The 13,460-nt window shown below is 37.2% G+C and overlaps 1 protein-coding gene across 1 annotated transcript in view; it reads right to left on the reverse strand.

Annotated features, from left to right (window-relative positions):
- LOC113055267 (nuclear receptor coactivator 3-like) overlaps nucleotides 1–10,763 on the reverse strand; it is a 33,809-nt gene extending 23,046 nt beyond the window's left edge. Inside the window, exon 1 of the mRNA XM_026221430.1 lies at nucleotides 10,638–10,763. The gene's annotated coding sequence lies outside the window, so the exon portion shown is untranslated. The remainder of the gene's footprint in view (nucleotides 1–10,637) is intronic.
- Between the last annotated feature and the right edge of the window lie 2,697 nt (nucleotides 10,764–13,460).

Raw genomic sequence — 13,460 nt, forward strand, 5'->3', positions numbered from 1 at the left:
CTATCCGTTTCTTTCTCATCGCTTGGATTTGTTTTGAAATTGGTAGAACGTGGGATTTCAAACCTTGTTAAAAGCAGAATGACTCAGCAGAGCTAAAGCAAGGGTTTTAGTGCTCATGATAAAGTAATGCTTTAAACATGAATCTGTTGTGAAAACTACAAGGTGAAAACTACTTACTATCTTCCTTGTGGTATTGATACAGACCATTACAAATGTCTGAAGAAGAATCTACTTAAACTGAACCAAGATCTATCCAGGTGTTGGCAATAATTATCTCAAAATCATAATTGATCACCTTGTTATTATAAAAAGTCTCACTTTCGAATGAACGGTGTGCTCTAAAAGTAAATAAAACAAAATTAACGGTATAACCATGGATAGTAAGCACAAAAATTCTTACTATATGTATGTAGGACATTTTGAACAATAAACAATGTTTGGTACTCCAAAGTGAAAAAAAAAAAGATCCTGAGGCAAATCTTTACTGGCCTAAAGCAGGCCTTGTCTGTGTCTTGTAAACAGCTGGTTCTCTTGGAGGACATACCAAATGCTTTTTTCTCTTCCATCATCCTCATTCACAAATCAAATTATGCAGTTTTCATAGTAAAGGGAGCTAAGTGCCCCATGCTGACCTCAGCCTGTGACCCCTTCTGTTCTCCCGGTTCTCTTTCCTCTCCCTCACCACATGCTGCCTCAACACAGGCTAAACCCCAGCTCGACGTAGGCTAACACTATTAAAAGCATATTTAAATGACTTATGAGCACTGAGACAACAGAGAGCACCCAGGGAGCACAATAGAAAGGCCAAAGGCTGGGGAACGCTCTAAAGTGCCTCCAATATTGCAGATAAAAACCATCTAATCGAGTTTGAACTGCCAATACGTTCGATGAAGCCCTGTCGGGTTCAAAAGGCTTTTCCGAATATGTCAAGGTTACACTCTTAGTCACCTTGGCAGAAAACCGCTGGCTGATTGGCAAGCCACAGTTATTTCATTGAAATGAATTGAGCTTCAAACAATGGAAGGTCTGGAACCAGTCAAACGGTAACAGCTACATCAAACATTTGATCGGAGACATCAGCATCTTAAATCTTCAATGACGAAAGAGAAGGAAATCAGAAAGTAAATGTGTCACTCTCAAAAAGAGTGGTGTGTGATAGAAAATTTGCCGCAAAATGCATTTAAAAATGGTACTAGCTTGTTTAGTTTTTTTATACAGCCATAAAATGTCGAAATAGGTGAAATTCTCCTACATATGAGTGCAAAAATACCACAGTTATGCTGTGACCTTCCTCACTCAAGTTACACCAAAACAAACCTAAACCTATAAATAAACCTGAAAACTTCCTGTAACAGCGCATTCTACATCTAGACCTGCTTAAGCAAAGCGGCAGCTAGTTTTCGGCGCTCTAAAGAGCACAATGAGTGGGGTTAAAGGCCAGTTGCTTTTGTTGGCTAACTCTTTTCTTAAAGATAACCTCTGACCTGCTCTGGGGTCAGCAGTGCGCTGATGGTGTCTCACTGGGTGCTGAGTGAGAGATCGGTCACTACGCACTGATCCTGAACACTGTTTGGTCAGATGCTGATTGGAGACAAGCTCAGGTGATGAGTCAAACTGTCAGAGAGAATTGAGGCACTTTCCTTAGGCAAAAAAAGACGCATGCTCTTATTTCCAAGCATCTGACAGAACGACTAAATCATTGTGGATCGATTCACTCTATATATGGCAGATATTGGTACATTTCAATCAACTGGAGTGATTTTTACATCACAAATCTTGTTAAAGGGATAGTTCACTCAAGAAAGAAAATCAGTTCATCCTTTATTCACCCTTATGTTGTTACAAACCTGTATGATGGACTTATGTGAAACAGATGAAAATGAAAAAAAAGAAAGTCAACTGGGCCCAATGTTATTTGGATCCGAACATTTCTTTGTGTTCTGCAGAACAAATTAAGTTTACTTTGAGGTTAATTATCCAATAGCCATATTAATAGGGTGGCACTAAGACCAGAAACACCAAATTCCAATGCATTTATGATGAATCAAACGTTGTTGAGAGATGTTTTCTGTTTTGAATCAAATGCAGTGTTTTTTGTTTATCGTAAGCATTGTTATTTTAGTACTATTTATACATTATTAAAGCATTTATTAATATTCCAAATTCATTTTTATTTTTATATTTTCAGTTTATTTATTTATTTATTTAGTTAGCGTTTGTTTATTTTTAGTGTTAGTATTTCAACTTATTCATTTTCTAATTCATGTTTAAGTTTCAGGGCTACATTATTTCAGTTGTACTTTAATTAGAAAAGCAATTTTTAACAGGTTTCGTTAAAAAAAAAAAAACACTGTCTCAAAGCTGATTGTGTTGATTAAAGTTAGCAATTCATCTTCAATTTAGGAACCGTATGCAAGGTTTTTTTTTTACTTTTAAATATCAGTTTATTCTGATGGTACAAGTGGCTTCCATTTATTTCCATAAATGTTGGTTCTGGATGCATGTAAGTTTCGTGAGTAGGTATGAAAGTCTGTTAAATGTGTGGATTGTGTTAACTCAAGTAACTGTAGGGGACTTCAAGAATACACAAAACTAGTTGCTTTAAGCACTTTTTGAAACCCCACAATGGCTGAATTGTTACACCTCTGATAAAAAAACATATCACATAAAAGTCAATGGTGGCACTTCCCTTCATATCAAATGTTGTACAAGCTCTGTTGTGACACTTCCTGTAAAACGTTTGCCATTTGTCACCACCTTTAGAGTTTGTACTCCACACTAAAGACAAAAGATTGGATTAGTCCACCCACTGAAATGCCTGCGAAGAAAATGACAACCGTCAAGATGCGAAATTAATGCAATCGATCATCCAAACAGCGTCAACCTGCATTCTTGGCATTAGGGTTTTGATTCATCATTTGCACACCACAAAGGATGAAAGGTAAAGAAGGCCAATATGATCTGGTATATATATATGGCTTTGGCAGTGTGTATACATTATACAAATTTAATTAAAAATTAGGAATGACAAAAGGCCAATGCAGTTGCTAGCTTCTCTATTAATAGTTCATTGGATAAATGGACCTCCTAGAGGGAAGAGGACGCCCATCATCTTTTCCCCGCTTACGACTGGCCTAATCACCTTGACAACAGGCCACAAACAAGAGTGAAGCCATGGCAATAGGCAGACAGACCAGTATGTAATCCGTTTTACCACACAGTCTTGGACTCTAACCAATAGAATGACATTCATTTCAAACCAAAAGCCATAAGACCCTCCCACATCCTGTGGCTCAAACATCTAAATCCAGCATCTTAATATGAACTGACATTGAAATCTTCAATATATTCAATGCAAATACGCATTTCAGCCAGGTCAACCATAGAATGCAGAATGTGGTGTCCATTCAGTCTGTCACGCCTTTTAGTGTGTGACGTGTCTCAGGTGTGCGACCGGTCCTGACAGCAAACGATGTCTGCGACACTGGCTAATTAAAACATTAATGATGTGATTAAAAGGAAAGACCGTTGCTTTCCCCACCTGGTGCAATATTTTTTGTCGAGGCCGATGCGTGAGGTGCATCTGCTCTGCTGCAAAGCTGCGATGATGCCACATTTGTATTCTACATTTGATTTAATCACTGCAATGCTAAAATCCTATTCAGGGTTGTCCCTTCAACATCATCAGATTATCAGTCTGACACAGAGAGATTATGGACGATGTGACGCTCCTCTGGAACAAAAGAAAGCTGAAGCCTATGGAAGTACACATAGCGAAAGAGGGGTGCATTGGATGCAAATAGGCTTTAGGGTATGAAGATAATAAGGAAAGAACAACAGAGACCATGTAAAAACTACAGTGTTGCATAGGGGTGGTTCCATAACATTGCTCATCCAGTCATATTTAGTGTATTATGCATTTATTATAATAATTATAATTAATATAATCTACTACTACTATTTTATAGATCTTGCCTTTTGTTTGACTAAATTATCAGAAAAAAATAATTGCAACATGATTATGTAATATATAACAATTTTAAAGTTTAATTTTCAGCAAAAATAACTAAATTGTGATGCACCAGTGTTTAAAATTGTAGGGTCGGTAAGAATGTTTTAATGCGTAATGCTCTCCAAGGCTGCATTTACTTGATCAAAAATACAGTAAAAACTGTTATAGTGTTATATTAATACAAATAAAATATGCTAACTGTTTTCCGTTTTATTGTATTTTAAAATGTAATTTAATCTTTTGATGACAGCTAAATTTTCAGCAGCCATTACTACAGTCTTTACATGATCATTCAGAAAGCATTGTAATATGCTGATTTTGCTGCTCTAAAACATTTCCTATGATTATTGATGTTGAAAACATTTGTGTTGCTTGATGTCTTTTTTAGGATTTTTTTTTCTTGATAAATAGAAACAACAGCATTTGTTTGGAAATTGAAATCTTTTGTACATATATAAATGTCTTCGGGGCCGTTTACACAATGTTTTCAGCCAAAAACTGGAAAACTTTTTATGCGTTTTGGCTGTTTGTTTACACGAAAACAGCGTTTTTGGGACTGAAAACGCATATTTTTGAAATCGGGTTTCAAAGTGCACATTTTTGAAAATGCCACCGTTATCGTTTCTGTGTAAACACCCAAAACAGGAATCTTTTAAATTTGTGATGTCATGCACGTACGCAGTACGTGTTATGTATGTATACACGCACAGTATGTGTCAATTTTAAAGGCAAGCGTGAACAAACATACACAACAATTGTTGCTGCTCAAGAGTTGGCTAATGCTTCTTCAGCAAAGTATGGATTTACTTCACCAATATTACAACCAACAGCGGAGATGCATCATATAGAACACATAATCATCACTTCCCTACAGGTACTGTTTACTAACAAGGTGAAAGCGCCAACTACTGGCCTGGCATAAGTAATACAGCGTTTTTGCCCATTTTCGCGGATGTGTGTAAACGTGAACATGTTTGGAAACGTTGTCGTGTATACGTGAAACCTTTAAAAAATGCAAGGGAAAAACATTTCTATATTTGACTACACCGTTGTCGTGAAAACGTAACCTTAAGGTCACATTTGATCAATCTAATGCTTTTAAACAGTAGTGTATATACTGCTTTTAGTCATGTAGCACAACAGGAACAAAATGACCCAAAATTGTCCCATGACTCACAACTGCACTAAAATAAAACACTCACCTGGAGTAATGTACAGTTAAAGGCATTGTTTGTACAGAAATTAAAGTTCCTGATTTACTTTCTTTTTTGGAGCAGGTATCAGACAGACAGACAGATTTTTAAAGGGATGGTTTACTCAAAAAAAATTTTTTCTTTTTTCAAATATCTTATTTGTGTTCCACAGAAGAAAGACAGTCATTGTCGACTACTAATTTTGAAGAATTTCAGAGCTGACATGTTGTGCTCCTTCATGAGACAAACAAGAACGAATGACACTTAGTTTCGCTGACGTCAGACCTGAAAACGTGATTTACGGGTTTGGAAATAGTAAAGAACCGCTTAGACATTCTTCAAAATATCTTCTTTTGTGTTGCACAGATAAAATAGTCTTGCAGGTTTGAACAAAGGTGAATAAACAATCACAGCATATTAATTTTTCAGTGAACTAGGCTAATCCTTTTAATTATAGAGTAAATATTCTACAGGAATGCAGTTCAATTGTAAACGTTTTCCAACACTACAGTGGGGTTTTGTAAGTCTGGAATTCTGAGTAACTCCACAAAACTTTCGTCAAATTGGGGGGTGGGGATGCTGGCAAAATGAAAACAAGGTGGCCACTAAGCAGATGAGAAGTTCATCCAAAGTTGACTTTCTCTCTTTCCATCTACTTCTCTCTCTCTCCCCCCCCCCTCTCTATGCTCAACTGCTGGGGAACACATCTGGTAACATTTACTTCATGACTTAAAACTTTTCTCTACTATTATACAACAGGGCCCTAAATACAACACAAACACACACCAAGTCTTGCTAACTTTTTACAATGGTAACAAGACCAGACCAGGGCCTTACCCTCCCATGAGCTTATTCAGGTGAACCCGTTTTACGAGCATTCTTCAGCAGAGGGCGAGAAAGCCAAAAAATGAGAGAGAGAAAAAAAAAAAGAGGAGGAGTGCACACGATTCACTCTTTTAACCTCGTTAGCCATTTTCCCCACTCTTTCTCTCCACTTTTCTCGGCAACAACAGGAAAACTACAACAAATCTGAACTGGGCTGGAAAATGCAACAAATTAAGCACAACAGCAATGGGAACATGAAAAAGCGAACACCATATTTTCCTTCTCAAGCCCTATCACCATCTTAAGAGAAAGTCTTTATGCACAGACGGCCTTTGCATGCATTTTCTAGTTTCACTTTCAGACACCCACAGCACTGCGCAGAGCTTCCTTCCGTGTATGTGTGCATACCGTGCACACGCCGTCGCCAGGCACATCCAGCTCATCGTCACCGCCTGAACGACCTTGAGCCAGTCGTGCAGGAGTGTCGTCATGGCAACACAGCTTTACACAAGCAGCCACAGCTGGATGCAACTTACACATTCCTCTTAAATTTGACTTGTGCTACAGGACACTGAAGAGAGCTGTAAAATGCAGATGCCATGCAGAGACTCTTAATTACGACTCATAAGTTTGCAAATGATTCGCCAGAATTTTTGACTTGCGAAAGACAAACCTTCACAGTTGAGCTCTTGTCTGTGTGTCTTAAAAATATGTGGTTTACGAGTGGAGTAAACGGAAAGAAACCCTGGAAATTTATTCCATGACACACAATCTGGCATCCATTCACCGCGCTAAAGGTGTACAGGAAGAGTGAAAGGAATTAAATGTATTTCTCTCTCTGGACTTGATTGAGAAGGACTAACTTTACTTTTAAATTTATGCATTTAGCAGACGCTTTTATCCAAAGCGACTTACAGTGCATTCAGGCTATCCGTTTCTTTTTAACAGTACCTGTGTTCCCTGGAAATCGAACCAACAACCTTTTGCACTGCTAACACAATGCTCTACCACTGAGCCACAGGAACACTTTTCTGATTGTTTCTCTAGTTAACACAATCGAAAGTTACAACGGACTACAAATTAGTGTCGTAAATTATGGCACAATATCCAAATCCAAAATATTTAGGCTTGAAAATGTTTTCATTGAGGATCTGACTGGTGCAATAAATCATTAATATCCACTAAGTTCCAAGTGGTTCGTTTTTCAATTTATTTTGCACAACCTCGCCACATGTAGTCATTCATTTTGGTCAGCCTCGCCACATTTATTAAAAGTTTACAGATCTAAAACATCCCTACTACTAACTACTCGGAGCAGAAAGCCATTAGTCGAAGCTATCACATTTCAATTAGTCCAACAATCAAGCTTTTGTTTCAACCCACTGCCACCAACACAAGCACCTTGGAGCAACATTATACCCCCCCCCCCCCTCATTAATCTTACATTTGAAACAAACACACAGATACATGATATAACTGGACCATTTTCCCTGCTCTGAAAATAACCGTCACCCACAACCACACTGTTTTCCTTTCTTCGCTCTCACAGCAGCATTTCAACTTCAAGTACTGTGGACAGATAAATGCAGAACGCGCGGGGACGATCAGACAAGTGTCAGAAGGGTGACGACAATCACATTAGTCATTCTGCCATTTTGCTAGTCACAACATCCTGCCATCCATGAGGAAGCCACAAAATATCTGGGCAAAAAAGAACATTTATGTATAATGACAAGACATTTAGGAATATTTCATATATAAACGAAAATAATTAATTACTTTCCGTCTACCATGGAACACAAAGGGTGTACGTAAATGGAAACTGGGGCTGTAAAGAACAAAAAAAAAAAAAAGTTTAAAAAGTATCATAAAAGTGGGTCATAAGACTTTCTTCTGAAGTCACATGATAGTTAAGCATGATAAACAGACCAAAACTGAAGGCATCTCTGAAATGTGTGACTGTGCATGAATTGTTCTTTTGAGTCGGATCATTCCACCAAAACGGTTGATCCAGTTCACAAAACTGCTCCGAGTGGTCCAGAAACAAACCAGGACTGTCATGAGACATGTACTGTTAACACGATTAACTTAACTAAAATACGATCTAAATTAAACAACTTCTAATTAAAAATGTTGCTTTGGCAGCTAACAGAAATACATGTTTAAGCTGAAGTATTATTTCAGTTTTAGTAATTGTAAATCAAAAATAAAACTAGATATAGAAACACTTATAAAACTTAACGGCCACTAGATGGCAAGATTATCAGTGAATAATAACTTAAATTTTGGACCGTTCATCACACAATGCTTCAGAACACATAAAATATGTCATATGGACGACTTTTATGATACTTCGTGGTGCTTTTGCCACCGGTTGTCCTGATTCAGTCTCATTCTATTAAAAAGAGTGGTCAGGATATTCCTAAAAATGTTAAAGACAATAAAATACTAATGATTCCTTTAACCACAACAATGGACATTCAAATACGACTAAATGCATGATGTTTAAATGTTCAAATCAAAACTCTGATGGTTCTTCAAAAATCATAGGAAATCTTTCACACAAGCATTTTTTTTTCTTCCCCTTGAGAGTGTCCAAGTTAATGAGTTATAAAACCCGAGCCAACAAATGGACGAGGACAGAGAATCTATGCATGCTTTAATTCTTAACCCCATCTGCAGTCAAAGCGTTCAACACAAGATTGATTCATAGTTAATGCAGCCTGACGCTCGGCGTGTGAGAGAGAGGGAGCTGGGGAGAAAGAAACAGATAAAGGGGGAAGGAGGGGTCAGCCTGCGACCAGTGTGAAGAAGAGTTCAGAGGGTCTTTTCCCACACGCAGTCAGGGCATCCGTGGGTCCCATAGCGTGTGAGCACCAACATACACCGCTGTGAAGAACACTTGTTCTGTTCTCCTCCATTCAACTACAGAACTGCTTTAAAAACACACACTGACATGAAACTATTTTTATACACAGAATAAGTGCACTACAGGCTAAAGAGGCTGCAGCTTTGAAATTTAATAACATAATTATTAGGAAGTTCTCACTGCACTGTGGAGGCAATAAAAGCAAATCAGTCACAGTTCTAAAAATATGTTATTAAACAGTCAGAGCACAAGCATGTTATCTACATGTCTACCTTCAATCGCCGAATAACAAGCAATATATATTTCACAGCGTCTATACATGTCAGCATGAGTGCATATCTGGATTTCAGGGAAATGTTGGTCCTACAAATGTGGTTCTGTGATGTTTCTATAAATGGGCAGGGAATATTTTCGAAACGGTGGGATGTGGTCAAACTCTCCTCGCTCAGAAACTGCTGCATTTGGATCACTACATAACACGAATCGCTGTGAATACAGACAAACTTCCTCAAACTTTCCAGCAGCACTGCAGTGCACGGACTACCTCGGGCTAAATTGTTGCAATTAACATCGCAAGAGCAAAGAATGGGGGTGTTAAAAATAGTGTCTGTTGACTCCGATAACAATCATTCACCTTCCTGTGTTCGCAATATGCACGTTTAAAACACTCCTGTCATGTCCAACAATACTGTCTGGTAGAGAGTTCACAGGGGGTTTGAGACACAGACATAATTACAGCATCTAATACAGTCAGTACGACCTGCATCACATTTTAGCTGCACAAATATGCAATATGGCTAAAAAAAATCTAGAAGATAAGAGTTATCACAGGAACTTATCCTGCTGGCTTGTGCATTGCTAAAGTTGTCTACATTGACTTTAACTGTTTTAACCATTTAACTGTTGTCTCAGTTAATTAATACACCACAGTTGAGGTTTGGTAGCAAAGCAAAAGCATAAAAACACCGCAAATAATGACCAGTTTTTATGTTTTTCATTTCTTTATGATCATTTAATCTCCACCCTCTGTGTCATTAACCAGGAAACCATATTGTTGTTTGTTTCATTAAAAGCTACACAACATCCTCGTAATAAATCACACAAGACATTTGAATAGATCGTCTGAGGTCAATAAGTTTTTCATTAAAGGTCAGAATATAAAAATAAGTTTGTGTGATAGAGAAAGATAAAGGGTTAAGATTATATTAAACTAACTTCAGCTCATGTAAACAAGTGATCCAAAAACTGGTCAACAAACTTGCTGCTGGTCAAAGATTTAAAACAAAGCAAAAAGTCCATACCTTATTAATATTACATAAACCAACAACGGGAATAGTACTGCAATTACAAAAATAACTTAATGGTTTCGGGTTGTTGTATATCGCAAAACATTCAGACTGGATTCAAAACGCTACAAAATGTTGAATAACTTAAGAAAACAGTGTTACTACTACTTAACGGCAAACTATAAACACGACCGCATAAGCATTTTCTTTAAAAAATCCACAAACGGATCTTGTTATGAAAAGTAAACAAACATGCTGGAGAATGTTGTCTCTGGCAACACTGTGTTACTACGATTATTGTCTCAAAGGCAGAATAACTAGGTGGCAAGATCCCCACCGTGGACAAGAATGTACTTCTGAATAACCGGCATCACGTAACGTTGTTTCACGGACAAAACAATGGCTTAAATGCATCCATGTAGGATCGCGAAGAAGTGATTCTGTTCACTTACCGGTGTAAATGTATCCAGTGAAACACTCCAGTTTCTTTAAGCCACTTCTACGCATCCGCCATCTTCAGCATTAGCTATGTTTGTTTAAATGGGAAACACTCCCAAAGCTTAAAGAAGCCTGCCCGAACCATGCACGCGAGGGGCTGCTGGGTAATGTAGTCCTGCCATCCGGGCGACACGCGCAATCTACACAGAGCTGGAAAGGAAAGAAACTACAAGTACATGAACCCCCGCAGATCGAAAAATAGACATCCAGTAGGAGATGAGCAGTAGTAGCAATATCGTTAAAAAAAATATTGTGCATTTATTTTTAGCTCATCCGAGGACCACATAGAGATAACCGTCACGTATCCCTAACGAGTAGGCTGACGTTACGCCTTCATTTACATAAGTCGTGTGTGATGAATTCGCTGTCTTTGCAAGAGATCGAATAATTTGTTCGTAGCACACCTTTTAATTCATAGTCTGTCAAATCAAATCTCTTTATCAAAACTACAACGTGTACGTAGGTCTCATGTGGTCTACCAGCATTGACAGTATAAGGCAATGTACAGGAGCACAATAAACACGCTGCACAATTTACACATAATACACAATACCAAGATTTACGTGTAAAATACACAAATGCAATTTTTTTTCTTGACATTATATATTAGGTTATGCATTAATTTGATCATGTATTAAAATAAGCTATTGTTCACATTGAGGATACTTGCAAAGTAAATTATATTTACTAAACACACGTTTATTTTTTTGTATGGTTAAAAAATAATGAAATGTTCTTGTAAAGGTTAGATCCCCCCAGGTAAAATAAATAAATTATATATATATATATATATATATATATATATATATATATATATATATATATATATATATATATATATATATATATATATTTACTTGTACAAATAGTAAATAATTATAAATATAAAAAAAAACTGTTGCATGTGCAGGAGGAAGACTACAAAATAAAAGTTGATATGTATGATATATATATGACACAGCAAACTATAATAGCCTTACTATAAAGTATTAAATGCATGTGTTTCTTTGCCTGATATACATAATAAGCTCACATTTTGTGATGTATATTTATATATTTTGATCGTCATGTAAAGAGAAATAAATGCTCAAAAAAAATAATAATAATAATTTTAGGACACACTTGTATTCTTGTGGTCTGCAGAGGCTGTAAGTGCTCTGCCCTCTGAAGACCAGACATGGAAGATAGCAATGAACTCATCTCCATGGTGATCGCTGAGGCATAACAGTGTAGAATTTCAACTGTTGGAGGAGACAGCGCTAAAGAGGGAGGGAGGGAAGGAAAAAGAGAGGGGAGGGAGGGAGGGAGAACGGAGAGAGAGAGGCAGACTGAGAGAGAGAGAGAAAGAGAGAGAGTAGTAATTAGCTCATTGCTTGCTGTTTCCTGTCATGACTTTTCCCTGCTGTACAACCTCTGGTTTCAACTGGCCAAAAAAATTAGACGTGAAACTTAAGCATCAAGCAATTTGATAATCACTGAGGAAAAACTCATAAAGAATATATTTTCAAATTTCTTTTTGGACTTGTGCACCAATGAAATGTGCAAATTTTAAGTGGCATGGTGCTTTATATGTCTAATTTTTAAATAATGAAGAATAATAACATGCTGGAGGAAATGATTTTCGGTTTTAAAGCATATTTGACCACAAAACTGAGAGTGCCCCAATAACATTCTCCACAAACCAACCCAGAAAGAGGCCCATGGACCTGTTGTTGTTCCCTCCCCCAATTCACAGCACAATCTTACATCCCCCTTCAAAGAGTGTGAGATGGTTTACCCCTAACCGCCTCACTCTGTCTGTCCCCTTTGAAATGACAGGAGATAGCCCCTAATCATCTGCATCTATAAATTCTCTACCTGGAAACATACAGTCATGAACCTCTCTTTTGCCCATCTCCTCTTCAGATGAAGTGCTTTAAAGATTTACAAGGTTAAATCACCTTTTCAGAAATGTACAAATGAGGAATGAGTAAAAAAAAAAAGTGCATAATTACATCTTTTTAATTCAAGGTTAGGAAATCATATCAATGTGCTTGAAGCTCTTTAAAGGGATTGTTCACCTAAAAATAATCATCCTGTCACCATTTACTCACTGGCACATCACTCCAACCCTTGTATTACTTCCTTTTTTTCTGTGGAACCCAGAAAAAGACATTTTGAAAAATGGCTCAGTGTTGCTTTTGCACACACAACAGAAGTCAGTGGGAAATGTTTTGGATGCCAAAATTCTTCAGAATATCTTCTTATGTGTCCGCTGAAGAAAGAAAGTCATGCAGATTTGGAATGACATGATGGTGAGGAAATGATGACAGATTTTTCATTTTTGGGTGAATTATCCCTTTACGGAAACTTGAGTGTTTAATAAAAGAGATAGATGAAATTATATTATTTCAAGATATCTCTAGAGATCTTCCGAGCTGTCAGTTTTTTTTTTTTTTTTTTTTTAGAAAATATATACAGTATATTTAAATGTACAGGTTTTTATAACTAAACTGCATTTTAAACCAGCAAATCCTGTGACTCATGTGAATATCTTAAGATACTGTGTGTGCACATAAAGAAACTCTCCATATAATCAGTATTTCTGTGTGAGTGTGTGTCTATGTCAGGATGTGTTTTGATTTATTAATGCAGCAGGGTGTCTCAGACAGCTGTCCTCAGCATAGATGACAACATGAGGAACAGAAAGCTGAATAGCCTCCTCTAGTGTACAGTCTGTGACATGACCCACTAGGTCTCTGAACGGTATTGACCTCAATGTATGTTTTTTTAGATGA

This window comes from Carassius auratus, chromosome 36 (genome assembly GCF_003368295.1).
Source record: "Carassius auratus strain Wakin chromosome 36, ASM336829v1, whole genome shotgun sequence".
NCBI lineage: Eukaryota > Metazoa > Chordata > Actinopteri > Cypriniformes > Cyprinidae > Carassius > Carassius auratus.